The 17632-nt window shown below is 42.2% G+C and overlaps 1 long non-coding RNA gene across 1 annotated transcript; it reads right to left on the reverse strand.

The window, feature by feature from the left end:
• Window positions 1-232: 232 nt before the first annotated feature.
• LOC131893869 (uncharacterized) lies at window positions 233-13346 on the reverse strand. The gene is made up of 3 exons (XR_009374756.1): window positions 13227-13346; window positions 8045-8242; window positions 233-442 (listed from the first exon to the last, which is right to left on the reverse strand). It is a non-coding gene; the product is annotated as an uncharacterized LOC131893869 (long non-coding RNA).
• Window positions 13347-17632: the final 4286 nt, after the last annotated feature.

The following is a 17632-nucleotide window of genomic DNA, read 5'->3' on the forward strand; positions in this document are numbered from 1 at the left end:
TATGACGTTTCCACTCAGCATCACAGAGACCTGAGGACAGTTAGAATGAAATATTTGCTGTCAGGTTGCCCTACTTTCTAGCAGGCTTCACAGTCAGTATGCGGATGGAGGTACAGGTGACACAGTGGTTTGAACTGAATATGGTTTGATGAATACAGCAAAGGCACATGGTTAACAACTAGCCACGCTGGTCAACCCAGCAGTGCCCAATGACTATTTAAGACTTAAGACCTTTTGCGTTACCACCAGCTTCGTGTCTTTTTTTCCCTCAAGACACTAGAATTGGTGCCTCATGGTTGCCAGTTTAGGATGCAGCACTTAGTATCACCACGTCAAAAGCTGACGTTGTCAAACATGTCTTAATTACATCACTGAACAAACACACTCTTCCTTCATCAAAAGTGAGCTTCAAATTTCTGCCAAGGTTCGACACTGGTAATGCCTACGAGAGAACAGAGAAAGAAGGGTTATCAGGGGAAGCAGTTAGCTAATTCATACCTTTGTACTATTTATTGACACCTAATACTAAACTTCAAAATTTTATGAGGTGTTTGTGATCTTGTTTTATGGTGAGACAGGGATCCCAGGTCATGAGGAATTGCCCACATCATTCCTTCCATAATATACTGTCTCTTTATTCTTATTTCACCAGAGATTAAAAAAAAATTTCATTTATTTTTAACACACACACACACACACACACACACACACACACACACACATACACAGAGAGAGAGAGAGAGAGAGAGAGAGAGAGAGAGAGAGAGAGAGAGAGAGAGAGAGAGAGAGAGAGAGAGAGAGATTTATGGTGTATGACAATATTTTGAACATAGAACTTTACATATGTTATTTTTAATTACAGTTTTAAGAATAGGCATTGTTATTAATGACAGGTAGCCATACTGTGTACCAGATCATACGATTTTATTCCTCCTTCTATCTTTAAATCTCCATCCTCGACCAGCCTTTCTGTAGCTCTCTCCACTTCCACCCTTTATGAACACTGTTCCATTTTCATCCTCTATGTATTTAACATTTTAGATTTAGGGTAAGTCAGAGCATTTTGTGCCTGGTATACTTTGCTTAGCACAGTGCCTTGTTGGAAATTCTGGACATGGCCTGTTTTGAAGGCAAGAAACAGCATATCACTGTGGCTGTCTCCTTTCACTGTTCTGTACCATTCCTTCAGTGCGGCACTGAGGGCGCTTCCACATCTTGGCAACCAAGAAGAGTGCTGTGGGGGAGTGCTCTGTCACATCCTGACTTCACTTTCTCTGATCTGTATGTCCATCTGTAGTTAGTTTGATATGTGATGGCTATATTGGGACTTTTTGAGGAAACTCTCTACTGTTTCCCTAACGGCTGCACCAATTTACATTTTCCCAATGTGTTAGGGTTTTCTGGTCCCCACATCTGTGCCAGCACTCACCACCTCTTCTCTCTTGGTAGTTTTGATTTGCTTTTCACAGACAAATCGTAACATTTATTATTTTCCATTTACCTATTGCTTGACAAGAGGGAAACCATACCTGGGACTGGAAACTCACAAACTCCCTAGGGCTACTGAAATCTTAGATCTAAAAGGAAAACCAATAGTCACCATTTTACTAATCCAGTATAGTTCCTAACTACATTCTAATTATTTATCCTTATTCCCACAGATAAGTATAGGTCTCATCCCTTATCAAATAATTATCTCCTTGAAACAGATGAAGATCATTACAGAAAACAACAACCATTCAAAATGCAGAGAATAAATGAGTGTGTGGTGCTCAGTCCAAAAGGATACATCTCCAACATAACTCCTGCACCTGAGGCTTGGGTGCCACCATGGAAGAAGAGGCAGAAAGATTGTAAGAGCTGGAGGGACAGAAAGTTTCCTGTGAGACTGTGTCTCCTAGAAATGTCAGAGAAGCTATATCTCTGAAGTCTCACTGACACGACTACCTACACATGACCTAAAGAAGATTGACACCATAGCTATGCTAACATGGGAGGGGAAAAGCTTACAATTTCTCAATCCTAGATAAAGATCTGAAGTCATCCAAGGGATGCTGTGAGCAGGAGAAATGGTCTTCCCCAGGGAAGAGCACACAAATTGGTTATCCTACACCAAATGCCCAGCCTGAAGATCATATGTACAAGTAACATTAGACTGTCTGAGTAGTATGTTATATGTATACATTTAGGAATTTGGAAATATATATTACACACACATCCACCAACAGTCAAAGGCATAGAAGCCATGAATTTGAGAGAGTGGGAGGGGGAGATGGGAAGGAAAAAGAGAGAGATGATGTAATTCTATTTTAATTTTAAAAAAAGGTACATTAAAAAAAAAAACCCAAAAAATCAATGCCTATTCAGATGCGTGTGCCACAACTGGGATGTTTTCTACCTTTTGAGTTGTTTAAATTCCTCATATATTTTGGATATTAATCCCTTCTCAGATTTTGGTTTTCCATTGTTTCCCCCATTCTCTGTTGTTTTTCACGATGTTGACTGTTGTTTGTGATGAGCAGAAGCTACTTCATCTGATGATTTGGTTCTGCTCTGTTGCGTGTTTTGAGCTTTGATTTTAGAAGCACACTAACAAGTCCACATTTGATCTGGGTTGTTAGGATGACAGGAGCAGGGCTTTAGTGCGGTTGTTCCCCTTGCTGATTCCTGAGTTGTTTTTCTTCTTCTGCCCAAATTTTATCACCTTTTTTCCACAACAATCCAGTTTCATCTCTAGAGGCAAAGTCTATATCCAGCCCAAGCCGGAAGCTCTGAAAACTGCCAGGATTCCCTGGCCAACTCCAGCCTACCTCTCAGGTCTCAACTCCAAATATTCCCTGCTATCCCTTGGCCCTGTCATCCAGGTTTGTGTGTGGAAGGTTGCCCTTCAGTGTGGCAATGCAGGAAGGTGGTGGGGCTTTAAAGAAATGGGAGCTAGCAGGAGGTGATCACCTTTGAATGAGATTCTGATTAGTTAAATGGGATTCATAGAGGATTTCTATGAGAAGTGATCTTGGCTTCCAAATCATTTTGGCTTTTTGTGTCATAATATGACCGACCTCTTTCCCTGTGTGATTCTATCATAGTGACAGTGTGATGTTCTTTGCAAAGGGCTCTTATAAGAATTCAAATGTATGAGACTGGCTATTCCTAGAGTTACATCTTTCACAATTATGATCTAAACAAACCTCTTTTGTTTATAAAGTTTGTAGATGTGCGTATTTTGTCACAGCAACCAGAAATTGACCAAGTCATCTTCCTCGTGGAATCTTCCTTAGTCCAAATATAAACTAAACTAGGATACACAAGTTAATCACATAAAACATCTTTAATTTATTACTGCTTGACTATGGATGTATTGGTGGATATGTGTTTAAAAGTGATTTCTTCATTTCTCCTAGGAGCTGTAGGGCTATGAGTGATAGAGTTGTTACCCTCCCTACTGACTGCCAGTCCATGGAACATTGTTGGAGTGAAACACAAGTACAGGAGGAACTAGCTTCATATGAGATGTCTGAATAGCTCTGTGAGGTGGGGACAAGCTAGCTGAGATCTGAGGGACCAGACACAGAAAGCAGCCATGTGAAGATTTCCATAGACGTGAGGAGTGGGCTGACTGTTGTTCACAAAGTTGCAAAAACGGCAGGGGATCTGGGGTGGGGGTGGAGAGGGAGGAGGTCAGCTGAGTGGAGGCTGTCATAGAGATGGGTTAGGTCATAGAGATGGGAATGGCCCCTGGGGACTCTAGTGCATGTGAACCCCAACCCGTGCTTGTACAAAATACACCCAGGGAAGAGAAAGGAAGGGAAACTGAGGACAGAAGGAGGGTAGAGGGGAGAGAAGAGGATGTAGCTGTGGGAAAGACTGCATTAATCTCCACAGGAAAAGACATCTTCAAGTTTGGATTTGGATTTTTGGAATGTCCTAAGTTGGATTTGGACTGTCCCTCAAAAGCCCACATACTAAAGGCTTAGTCTTAGGTGCTATTGGGAGGACTATGAGAGATGTGGAGATGGTCAGGGGAGGACTTTTAGAGGGGAGTCTGGGACCCTATAATCTTTTATCTTCCTCCTTTCTGATTCATGGCCATGGTATAAATGGTTTTCTTCTGCCCTGTGCTTACACCATGATGCGATGCTGGCCACAGGCATGAAGCAATAAGGGTGTTGACCTTATGGTTGACTTTAATGAAGTGTTGTCACTCACAAGAGCTCTGTGTTGATTACCTCCATATAACAGATGTGCACATTGAGGCAAAAGAGAAAGGAAGAGGTTGAAAGTTGGCAATCAGCTGAGATAGTGGACTTCTATTCACCGCCTTTGGCATCCTTTGAACTGGAAACACAGGGGTGAAACAAAGAGATGCTAATGCAGGCATTTGTATTAAAGCCAGGGCAGGGTGAGCTATCTGAGGGTGGCTATGGACTGAGGAGACCAGGAGGACCTGGGTGAGTTCTGAGGAATGGGCAGTAGAAGAGGAGCCAAAAGGGAACCAGGAAAGGGCTCTCCATAGAACAGGAGGAAGCACAGGGGAGAAAGATCTGTGGAAGCCAAAAGAAGGGGAAAGGTCCCAGATGGGTACTCCTATGTGCCTTGACAGATGACTACCAGGGAGTGTCTGTCAGTTTTGTGGAGAGGAAAGCCAACAATGGCCTCCTGTCTGTGGTTTCTGAAAAAACGCATCATCTGGAGAAAGCTGTTGACTCAGTTTAGAATTTTCAAGCACATCAAATTTGGATGTGGTTAATTACTCAGGAAACACTGGTATTCTCTGTTTCCACTTTATTGTGCACCACACGTATAAGCTGAAATGTACTTATGCACTTAAATAAGATTTCCCTTTGACTAAATTGTCGATCTCCCGAGAAAAATCTGATAAACTAAATTTTAATTAATCTCTGTTATACTCATCTCATTTTTCCTCAAATGAATTAATTTTTTCCCATAGTAACTTAATACTCCCTTCATTTAGGAGCTCCATTTTGCTTGAGATGGCTCACTTTTTATATTTTCTGTACTTTGACTTTTTTTTTTTAAAGGAGCATGATTTCAAACATAGGTGCTGCTTTTTTGAAATCCAGGTGATAAACTATAAATTCTCATTTTTTTTTCTGAATTTGATAAAAGAACAAAACCTTTCTTAAGCACTTTTTTTTGTGTGCTGGGTTTCATCTTACAAAGAACCTAACATCGTCCTTGCCATTTCATCTGTCAACCAAACAACTCCTAAGCACCTAAGGGGGTAAGTGTCAAGACTGTCTAAGTAGAGGATGGTGAATCTTAGGTAGTTCTTGGTTTCACTGATGAAGCTGGTGGTGCTAATAGCTAATAGTTTTTGAAATGCCACTTCACCAGTTTTGAGGGCAGGCTAATGGAGGCAGGTTACTTTGTGTTCTTGGGCAGCTGACAAAGTCCACCATTCATGGTAATAGCCTGTTGGTCTCTCATTCTCCTTAACCATTATGCAGCCTCTTTAATCTCTCAAACTCACAGTTCCAATCAGCTAGAGACAATGCCAATCCCAGGAGGCTGAGAAAATGCGCTTGTCCCTTATTATGACCACTAGAAGACTGTTTCTAAATCCAAGGATATCCTTGTCTGTGTTGTACCACAGTGAACATTGTCTCATCTGCCTCAATTATCTTCACATCACTTACAATACCCAAGACTGCATTAATGCTTTGTAAGTCATTCTCAGGTTGTATTATTTCTGGAATAATGAGATTAAAAAAAAGTTTGTATATTTTCATCACAGATGCATTTAAAAGTATTCTAGTCCTTGACTGATTGACTCTGTGGGTATGAAGCCAGCATATACTGGGACATTGAATATTCAGAGTCCACCAGCAACCTAGAATGCCAGCTGCACCCCTTTTGCCACACTGTTCTTGATGACCCCCATATCACTGATACCCTGTCCTTGTGTTCTATGATCTGTGTCTTCCTGCTTGATTTGGACTAAAGGTATAAGTAGCAGAATTATTAATATCATCTACTGAAATGTGCTGTCTCACCATCAAAATAGACTTTGCATTATATAAGGCACTGAACCGAATCATACTTAGATATTGGGCCAGTGGTGAGGGATTGGAGAAGGGAAAAAAATTATGCAGGCAAGAAGAAGACTCCAAATGAGGTTGTGGTGAGCTATCAGTGTGGGACTGAACTGGGATTGCACCACAGGGGGCATCACCTGTTCTCAGAGGCAATGGGGAATGTTTATGCCATGAGGTAATGGGCCAACATCAATTTAGGACTTCTAAAAGGCAAGGGGAAAAGTAGAAACCTGGGTGAAATCTGAGGGAAGCCACAGGGCTCTAATTTGGTGCAGTCAAATGGAGGATGTGGCAAGAAAGGTCACTCTGAGGAGGTGTCAAGTGAAATTGGCAGTGAGGAAGTGGTGTTAAGAAGAGAAGTGTTGGTAGTGTGGTGGCCATACAATCCATTCGGTGATGGTTTGGAGCACTATGGGAGGTGAAGGGTCAGGGTTAGTGAGAGGACAGTGGTCTGATGGTGAATTTCAGTACCTAGGGGAAGAGAGTGACCAGCTCTCTGCTGGGAGTGATACAGGGTCAAGAGCTTTCACAAGCATAGTTTCTCTCTCTCATTTTTGTTTCATTACATGTTAAAGGATTGAGAATGCTCACCAATGGAAGTGTGTGGTGATTGAGAAAAAAGACTATTTGGTAGAACCATTGCTACAAGAAGTGATGAAGGCAATAATGGAGGAAATGACTCATACACAAGACTCCTTTTCTGGGGGCAGTGGATGCCACTGTGTGTGTGTGTGTGTGTGTGTGTGTGTGTGTGTGTATGTATGCCTGCTGTGTGCAAGAGTATATATGTATCTGTGCAAGTGAATGAACCAACAATCATTATTTGGAAATTCCATATTTGTGAATTGTTTTATTTGCTAAAATTGATTTGTAACTCCTAAGTCAATACTCCCCGAGCATCTGTGGCCACTTGTTAGACATACACAGAGTGGCAAAAATTTTGAACCATTCAAATAATGTGTTAGTGCTCAGTTGAGGCTGGGCACACTTCTTGTTTCAGCTTTCAGACTGTCAACAAGTGCTCTTCCCATAGTCTGTTCAGTGACAAGTTTTTCTAATTTGGTAGAATTTAGTTGGTGGTATCATTGTTTACAGTGATCCTCAAGAGCTAGGCTAAAGTACTGGCTGGTGTCCCCAGGCACAAGAGGCTGTGATGTGGTAAATGCATGCATAAGTGAGACTTTTTAGCATAGGTCATGATGTTGGCTATGAGTTCAAAGTAAAGGAGCCAACAATATATACTAAATATGCTGTCTCTTCAGAGTCACACAAAACCAAGTTAGCACTGATTGATTCATGAAAATGCAACCAGAGTCTCTCAGGTAACTGATGTCCTGAATGACTGTGCATTGCTTCTTGACATGGACTAATGCCTCACTTCCACAGGAGTGGCAAAACCATGCCTGGGCAAGGCTCAGAGGGATGGCAAAGCCTCCCTAGGTACAAGTGTGAATGTTGACAGTGTACACAGAAAATGTCCACTGAAGCTTCCTGCTTTGTTTAAGGCCCCAAGACTGCTTCCCTACAGAGACTGTTCCAAATAAAATTAGCCAAACCTGCCTCCTTGTTCAGCTGTATGCAATAACCCCACTTCCTGTTCTACTCTATATAATAAACATGCTGAACTTCTGGGGTGTTGAGGCTTCTCCATCTGAGGGCTTAGCTCACCCGACCCCAGCTTTTCTGTACTTGTATCCATGTATCTGTCCTTCCTTCAGCCCTTTGCCTCCCCAGTTAAATCAATCCCTGGAGCTATGTAAAGATGTGGCAGATACATAACCATGTGTTTGCTCATGGACAATGCTTCAGTATTTACTGATTCAGTATATTTAGTGACATTTTGGGACACTGATAGTGCATATAATGAGATATATTATTGCCATGAGTACACTACATGTTATTATAGAGGGCCTATGTATATTTGGCATGCAACAGCTCAACTAGTCTTCCTATCTTCCATGAGTGGAGGGTTCTTTTGGGATACCCACTGTATCGATGATTTGGAAGTTCTGAGGGGTGAATGAGTTTCCCAGTCCCACAGAGCCTAAGTTGCAGGGCTGGGGTATGTGCTGGAACAGTGTGGCTCTCAAGCTTTGCAGTTAGTCACTCTGCCATGCAGCTGCTGTGTGAAGGTCTGGATCAAGAAGGTGGCTTAAGGAGGGCATTTCATCAGCGCCATCTGTCATCTGGAAGCACAAGCAGAAACATTGAGTTGGTGGTTTAACTCTGGCTTTGAGTAGGTTGCATGGAAACAAGTGAGAGGCACCTCCAGGGTGAGACCTTTGTGCTAGGTATTTTGTCCAGATAGATTCCACGTAGAGAAGGAGACAGTGAGTGAAGAGCCAAGAGTTGTAATGTAAAGAAACAGTTGCCATCCCAATACACATACCAAAACAAAACTTTCATCTATCAAATCTCTATGACACCTCACACACTGCTCTTGAGTGTAGGATTATAATAGTTAGTAACACAGAGTCCCATTCTCATGGAGCCTAGAGTGTTGTTGGAAATCCCAAGATAGACAGAAGCAAGTCAGACAGTGAAACACACACTTCTCAGGGCCTCCCAAGTCAGAAGAATCTTCCTATAGGAAGTGTCAGCACAGTTCAATCAAGAATAGGGAAAGAAATGCACAACTATGAACCTTTAGAAATTTCAAATTTTAAAATTAAGTGCAGTGGTTGGTGAAAGCCCTTAGCTTGTTGACTGGGAGATTCAGCAACGGAGCTCCACCATGTCCCCCTTTGGTGGTGCCATTACTACCATATTATGTAGCCAGTGACCAGCAGAACCAAGGATGTCTACGAAGGGAGAAGGCCTGAGCAGATGAAATAGCGTGGTTCCTGATGGAGGATGGCATTGACAAACTTCTGTGAGAACAGGGATTGCTGAGATATGGTAGGTACAGTGACAGTGGAGGGCCAAGTCAAAAATGGCAGGTCTGTGCTTCATGACATCAAAGGAGGATACAGCTGTGCAGGAAATGTGGCACTTTGAGTAAATTAGAAGCCCAAATAGAGTAATGGATCAGCTTCCATAATCATATTGATCCCTACACCCACCCTTCCATGAAACACATGGCTTTCAAGTTTAACCTTGTATTTCTTTTCCTTTTGTCATTGGCTTAAATTCCAGTTTCTGATCATCATGAAACGTGAGCTGTCTGTGTCATCTCAACTCCTGACTCCCAGACACCCAGCCACCTGGCCACTTACTCATTCACTTCTTGGGCATTTATTGTCCCTTTTCTTTCTTCTACAAATTGAGAAGTATCGTTGGAGTACACAGAGGCACTCAGATAAACAGAAAGGAAAGAATCAGACCAAGACAGTGGGGGCATTTAATGAGAAAGGAGAAGAGCGAACTTTCACGGGAACATGGATGAGAGATGAGACTGAGGTCACTGGGTTAGGAACCCGGTAGAGGTCCTTGTTTGACCAGTGGCATTGATCTGACTCATACCCCAGCTATTCTGTTATCAGATGATACCATCTTACACTTGGGTGCTAGGGCACCACACACTCTGTGAGTGCCCAGGGAACACTGAATAGGCTTCGGGTCACAGCAGATGAAGTTACTTGGGACAGGACCTCAGTGTACTCAAGACTGGCCTAGAACTCACTATGTAGACCAGGGTGATCTCAAATTCTTAGCAGATTTCTTGCTTCAGTCTCCAAGTGCCAGGGTTATAGACACAAGCATCAGCCCTAGCCTGATTAAATTCTTAAATGGAAAATAGCTATCATAAAGTTTGGAATAAAATGAGCAAATTACTAGATATTTAATCTCTATGTAAGACTGGCAATTGTGAATTTTTACCTTGCTTGATTATGGTTCTGTCATTGTGGGCCCAGTACATAATACAGGCTCAAGAAATAACCAACATCAAGGAAGGGTGTAGAAGGGGAGTTGGGAGAGGATATTTTCAAGCATCACTGAATTACCACTGGCCATCATTATGACAGATGGAAGAAATACCTATCCTGAGTGATGAGAAAGATATGGTGGTGTTAAGACACTTTCCAAGAAGATAAAGTGGCTTCTGCTAGCAGAGTCACATGGACTGCTATGTTTTACTCAAAGGATTAAACAAAGATAGCAGTGCAAAATGAGTTATGTTGTGGTATTGTCTTCACCAAAAAATTGTGCACCCTAATAAACTTATTTGGGGTCAGAGAACAGAACAGCACTAGCTATAGAGGCCAGAAAATGGTGGCACACAGGCCTTCAATCCTAGCATTCCAGAGGCAGAAATCCATCTGGATCTCTGTGAGTTTAAAGCCACACTGGAAACAGTCAGGCATGGCAATATGAGTTTTTAATCCCAGGAAGTGATGTCAGAAAGCAGAAAGGTATTTAAGGCATGAGGACGAGGAACTAGAACCTAGTTAAGCTTTTAGGCTTTTGAGCACAGTTCAGCTGAGATCTATTCTGGATGAGGACTCAGAGGCTTCCAGTCTGAGGAAATAGGATCAGCTGAGGAATTGGCAAGGTGAGGTAGCTGTGGCTTGTTCTGTCTCTGATCTTCCAGCATTCATCCCAATACCTGGCTCCTGGGTTTGATTTTATTAATAAGACCTGTTAAGATTCGTGCTACATTGTTATAGGTAGATCACTTTTTCTTAGCAGGGATAAAACTGAATAGGACCTGGAAAAAGGCCAACCTAGTTGTACGTTAGTGCACTGGCAGACCAACCATCGAATTCTTTAAAGAAAGCACACCTATAGAAAGAGCAATATGTTTTCTCTCCCTCCTTTTCCTAGTCCCCTCCATCACTCCTTCTTTCTCCCTCTTCTTTTCTTTCTCTTTCCTATTCCTTTCTAGGAAACAGGTATCCATCACTACGTAGTTTAAGTTGACTTAAAACCTGCTGTGTAGCACATGCTAGTCTCTCATTCAAGATCCTCCTGCCTCAGCTCAGCTTTCTTAGTTCTGGGATTATAACTGTGTGCTACCATACTCAATGTAAGTATTCGATGTCTTAAAAAATGATTCTATTGTAAGGGAGTCAAGGCTTCAGAAACTGGTTGAATACAAATACATGTATCACTAAGTAAAATTCTATGTGGCTTCTATTATATTTACTTTTTCTCTTTTAATCATTCTAATGAGTGGTACATATTGAAATACAAGGTAGTGTCTACATCTGAAAGAGGAAAGGTGTCTTTGGGGAAAGCCTTGTCTTTACAAGTAGAAATAACTGAGTGAATGGTACAATGTGATTTCTTTCCAAGTGTAGCCTTCCATACAATAGTTCAGTACTAACAGTAGTGATATTCCTTATTTTATGCTCCACTAGGGCATGTGTGGCTGAATGTACCACCAGCTTAAATCTGGAATACTTTCCATTACTTTATATTGGTAATTTTTAATAACTGAAGACATTTGGCACTCTACAAGATGGTCAGTGGTGCTTGCCACAGAGCAGGGGCAATTAGTATGGGTGAGGGCTTTAAATTCTATGCTAGTCTGTGCACATTGGGAGAGGCAGAGTTAGCCATGGGGAAAAAAAATTAAACCATTTGGGGCCTGGGTGAAGGTCTGTGAGCTGTTTAATGTCATAATTGCCTGCTGCCTCAATCATCAAACTGAGTGAACCTCTAAGTTGAAATGTCATAAACACTCAGCACTAAGATTTATATAAGCCAGGTATCCGACCTACCACTAAGCCCTGCCTGTGGCAGGAAGTGTTTGTTATGTCTTACTCAACCTTTTGGGAAAAAAATAAATAAATCCGGAAATGTGCTTGTTCTGGCAATGATCAAACATTAAGAAGCAATTCTGTTATCTGGATGGGATGTTCAGGACCTGTGATAAACAAACCTATTTCCTATAAAAAATAACTTAGATCCAAATTTCTTTAGCTGAAAATGGTTAGTGTCAGTCAAGTCTGTTCCCACTGTGTATTTTACTAAAATGGGAGAGAAACATTTCTTGTTAAAATGAATTCCTTTTTATGAAGTTGTGCTATTCTGTGTTCTTTACACTTTGATCCTTCTTGAAGAACAAACCCACGTGTTTATCAAAGGCATATTATAAATGTGCACCACATGCAAATGATATTTCTGGTCAGTTATTATTTGAAATTTCTCTTCTATACAATATAGGAAAGTCAATGGTTTATATAACTCAAAATAGTGATTTATTTTCTCAGTGTAAAGAGAGTAAAAGCCATTTCCAGAGACAATGTGCCCAGAGTTGTTTAAGTCAGCTCACCATACACCAGTAACCATCTCAGCAGATTATCCAAGTTAAGCTAATTAAACTCTTACAAATCAATGATAATTTAAAAATTAAAATAGACATAAGATCTGAATAAACTCTCAACCAAACAGGCTATGTAAGTGGAAACTATATGTGAAAGATATTTAACATCTTAGTTTCCAGAAAAGTGAGGGTCAAAACCATGATAAATATAATGTAGCATTCATATAGTTACAATTTAAAATGGCTGAAAACACTGGGAGTTGATAAGAATGTAGAGTGCTTATGGCACACTTACTCAGCCATGGTGAGAGAAGCTATTGAGTATCTGATCTATTTGGAGCTCAGTATGAGATGCTGATATGGGTGAAGAAACATTAGAGGGAAGGATATTCCAGTATGTGAGAGGCTGATGTGCTGGGGAAGCCAGTGAGCTGAAGTAATACTGACAGATTACATGGCTATGTAAAGTGAAGGGTACCCAGCAGGTACTGAGAAATCAGACAAAGCAAAGGACAGAAGATAGTAGAACAGATTTCACATGAGATTTCTGTTGAGTCCCAGAAGATTGAAAAGAATGAATCAGGGAAAAAGAGAAGAGAGGAGATTATTATATACAAATGCAAAATGATAGCACTTAAGAGAGTGCTGTAGATTTAGGGAATGGCAAGCAGCCAGGTAGAATTGTGGTAGGCCCAAGTGGCAGGCAAGAGACTATGGGAATGGAGAGAGGGACGCATCTGAATCACATACCAGGTATGACATCATACTAAAATATTTAGTCTTCATCCTTAAAGCAATCAAAATCCAATAAGGATTTTAAAGATGGGAAACGGTCAAATTTAGATTTAGAGAAATTAAGTCTGAGCTGAACTGAAAATTGATGGGGTTTAGGAAAAACTGAACACCAGTCATTGAACTACTTGAAAAGACTGTATGATTCATAAATAATAACCAACACAGACCTGCTTCCTTCAGGAATCTGGATTTTGATATCTAGGGGTTCCACAGGCCCAACGTCTTTTTGGATGTTTGTGTTTTTGCTGGAAGTTGTGTGGCGTATGACAGAACACGAGCCTGCCCTCACCAACCCTCTAGGGAAACACTGCGTGATCAGCAGATGGCATTGTTTTGTCAAAAGATGATCAGATCCAACATTGTATGTTGTCACAAAGAAACTACTTCCAGAAGGGGCCCTCACCAGTCAAGGCTCTAGGAAGGCTGCTTACACTGGGCTCTTGCTCAGCCTCACTTTGTGGCACACCCCAGCAGAACTCTGGCAAAGAGATCATCAAGCAGAGAGGAGGCTGAAGAGTGAAGCCAACTTTAAGCTTTAGCCTACCCAGAATAAAAACAGCTTCTGAGAAGCTTGTAGCAAAACTGGTGACCCTTTACAGTACCAACAAGGTCATCAGATGGTTACCTATCTCCATGACTGTGTATAGATGGTCTGACTGTGTCAGCAGGGGTCAGGCAGGAAAGGAGCTCACAGCTTCATGGTTTATCAAGTCAATACAGCGGCAAGTCATGGGGAAATGGGTATTGAAGTGACCCACATATTAACTGCAGCTGTCTAGAGTCTGGAGGGGAAAGTGCAGGGATACATATGTATTAGGTCTCCAGAGCTGGAGTCTTTGGGAAAGGTCTGCTTTGTTGGAATAGACTTAAACAAACAAATAAACAAACAACCCCACGGCCATCAATGTGAAAACACAACGTGGTGGAAATTATGTCGATTCTCCCCTTTTCCACTCCCTTAAACCAACCACCAGTGATGATACTGGCTGAGCCTACCAGAAAGTGACAAGCAAGGAACTCTGGGAAGCCTAATTTCGGTTGTCAGTCAAGCTTTCTACAGATCAGAGCAAGGCCTCTTGAGGGAGGAATAGGAGCCCAAAGGAAAGACTGGTCTTGGGCTCCTGTTTCCTCAGGTTAACAAAGAGCTCCCAAGCCTGCTCATTCATCTGCTTCCCAAGAAAAGAAAACATGACATCCCATAGAGGTAAGATGAGGACCAAAGATTTCCTGAGTGCCCACTATCATGATACAAATTTATAAATTCAGCTCAAAACATACTACATAGTTCATTCAATAGGAACTACACTTCTGTTTGCCCACACATAGTAGGTGGACAGTGAAGTTTTACTGGAAGGAAAAGTTCCTTTAGTTACTTTTTTAAATTAGTTCTTAAACTGCCTTTGCTGCTCTCAGAGTTGACCTCATCACTGGGGAAAGATTCAGTCTTGGAGGAGTGGGAGCTTAGGGGGGATTCAAGGAAGCAGAAAACTGAGTATATCTACCAAGAGGTACGATCATCCCTGAGTTCTGTGTTAGGATCATTGATGCACAGTGGAACCTTCAGAGAGGCGGCATGACCCAAACAATGGCAGACAAGGAAAGGGGCAAACAAAATGATGGGGAGAACATGGCTGTCTCACTTTAGCTCTTGCATTAGTCCACTGCCTCTATCTTATACTTCACAAAAACCATGATTAGTGGCTCGGCAGCCCCGTCATCGGCCTTTCAAGCTCACATCTACTTTCCAACCCTCCAGCTCTTCCCCGGTCTACTTCTTCCCCGACTGGTCCCTGGTTCTCTCTACCTTGAATGATTCTTTCCCTTCATGTTTATTTATGTTCTTCCCTCTTTGGATGTGAGTCTGTAGGTATCTTATCTTTCTGATTTAATGTTCCACTGTGTATGTGGAATTCTTTTGAGTTTGACGCTAGGCCTAGTGAATGGAGAAAGCAAAAATTGCAAATAATCTGGAAGTGTCCTCACCTTCATGGAGCTGGTCAATCTTGATATCTTCCTGAACTTTTCTAATCATGTATCCATTTAATAAGCATTTTATTGATGAGTTGAGTGTAAGACACCCATATTTAAGTACTTGTTGTACATAAGGCAGTGTTTTATGTTACTTTTAATTGTACGTGTGTGCATGCGTGTGCTTCTCTCTGGGGGTATGTGCTTATAAGTGCAGGTACCTACAGACACTGGAGGTGCTGGATCCCCTTGACCTCAGTTACTGGCAGTTGTGAGCCACCTAATATTGGTGGTGCTGTGAATTGAACTTGGGTCTTCTGCAATCTAAAACCTCCTGAGCCACCCCCCAGCCTATATTAGGCACTACTAAACATGCAATGCTACTGTTCTCCATTTTTCTTTTCACCATTGCTTCTAGAGATGCCGTATTTCTTTATCATTTTGCAAAATGTACAATAGAAACAAAGGTCTACTGGTTAATAGTGGTGGATGGAAATACTCCACAGTGTAGATTCCATCTTGACCTCTATCTCTTCTTCCCCTCCCCTCCCTCCCCTCCCCTCCCCTCCCCTCCTCTTCTCTCCCCTCCCCTCCTCTCTCGCCTCCCCTCTTGTCTCCTTTCCTCTCCTCTCCCCTCCCCTCTTGTCTCCTTTCCTCTCCTCCCTTCCCTTCTCTTCTCTCTTTCCCTCTTTTTCCCTTTGTCTCTCTGTAACAATTTTTTCTGCTTCCTCTTTCTTTCTTTCTTTCTTTCTTTCTTTCTTTCTTTCTTTCTTTCTTTCTTTCTTCCCCTCACTATGCCACCTAGGCTGATCCCTAACTCACCATCCTCTGACCTTAGCCTGGTGGGTATCTGGGATAGTAGGTGCATGCACTTATGTATGGTCCTTAGAACTTCTGGAAAGTGTGCTGGGCATGGCAAAGCCCCGATAAATGAAGGGACTGTATAATTATCTAAGTTCTGTTCCCGTTCCTCCTGGATCAATATGTTACACTTTTGTCCAGCATTATCACTTACTCCGGAGTGAGAAACCCAAAGTGGAGTGCATTGGAGGACCCTCAGCTAATGTGTATCATGGACATGCACAGACAAGAATTTACTAGCTCCAAGTAGCTTCCTGAATTCTGGGTGTGTGGCTTGACAGGAACCCCAGGTTTCTGCTGTTTTTTTTTTTTTTACTTCTATCTGTGATGAATAAAATTGATTCAGTTGCTTTGCTATGAGAGCATCCAGTCTCACCTGACTCAAGAAAATTGTAGAAGTTGAATCTGAAGATGAAGTGGGTCAAAGCCTTTGAACTTCTTTCCTAGTTGTAGCTAGAGTTTTCCTGCCTGGCCCACAGTCAGGACAAATTTCTGACACCCGCCAGTCCCATAGCCACTCAGACCCAACCAAGTAAACACAGAGACTTATATTGGTTACAAACTATATGGCCGTGGCAGGCTTCTTGCTAACTGTTCTTACAGCTTAAATTAATCCATTTCTATAAATCTATACCTTGCCACGTGGCTCATGGCTTACCGGCATCTTCACATGCTGTTTCTCATCATGGCGGCTGGCAGTGTCTCTCTGACTCAGCCTTCCATTTCCCAGCTTTATTCTCCTCCTTGTCCCGCCTACACTTCCTGCCTAGCCAATGGCCAATCAGTGTTTTATTTATTGACTAATTAGCAACACATTTGCCATACAGAACATCCCACAGCACCTAGTGGTTGGACAGATGAGAGCCTTGTCATCTACTCTGCAGTAGGGGTCCTTCCCTGCAATTGCTAATAGATGCCCGGTGACCGTGCTTTATGGGCCTGCCATTCAGAGTGCCAGGCTCAGGAGCAGAACCTCAACTGTATACATCAACCTCCTAAGTTGTCTTAAAGTTGTACCAAAAGTAAGAGCAGGGAGCACAGCCAGAAACAATTCTGGAATTTTAGAAGTTCAAGTCTAGTTTTTGAGATTGTATACAAATACATTATACATAGCCACATGAGGCAAGAAGATGGCTAAATCACCGAAGGGGTAAAAAAGGATGGCAAGAGTTGACCAGTCCTACCTGGGAAGTGGGAGATACGTGCTGTAGCTGAGTTCCCAAGCTTTGCTCACCAGCAGGTGGTGGAGTGTGACAGGAAGGAGGGCATCAGGAAAGCATTAGCTGTGTAGGAGTACAGCTGAGGGTTAGGGCCTCTGAGTTCAGTCCTGAGCACAGAAAGAAAGAGAAAGAAGGAAGCAAGGAAAGATAGAAGAAAAAGAACAAAGAAAGAAGAGAAAAAGAAACAAGAGGGAAAGGAAGGGGAGAGAGAAAGAAAGAGGAAAGGGAAGGAGGGAAGGAGAGAAAAATGGAAGAGGAAGGGAAGAAGGGAAGGAGGGAGAAAGGAGGAGAAAAGGGAGAGAATAAGGAAAAGAAGACAGGAAGATGGAAGAAGGAAAGGAATGGAAGGAGGGAGGGAGGAAGAAGTGTCTGCGGAGGGAAGAAGGGACAGTAGGCAGTGCTTTGGGAACACAGGTGGGGTAAGTAGCAAGGCATGCTGGGACTCTGCCCATCTTGGCGAGAAGCAGACATTATTGTTACAGTAAGGAGCGGTGCAGGAACCAGGAGCACTGGAAGGACAAGCA

This window comes from Peromyscus eremicus, chromosome 16_21 (assembly GCF_949786415.1).
Source record: "Peromyscus eremicus chromosome 16_21, PerEre_H2_v1, whole genome shotgun sequence".
Classification (NCBI taxonomy): Eukaryota; Metazoa; Chordata; class Mammalia; order Rodentia; family Cricetidae; genus Peromyscus; species Peromyscus eremicus.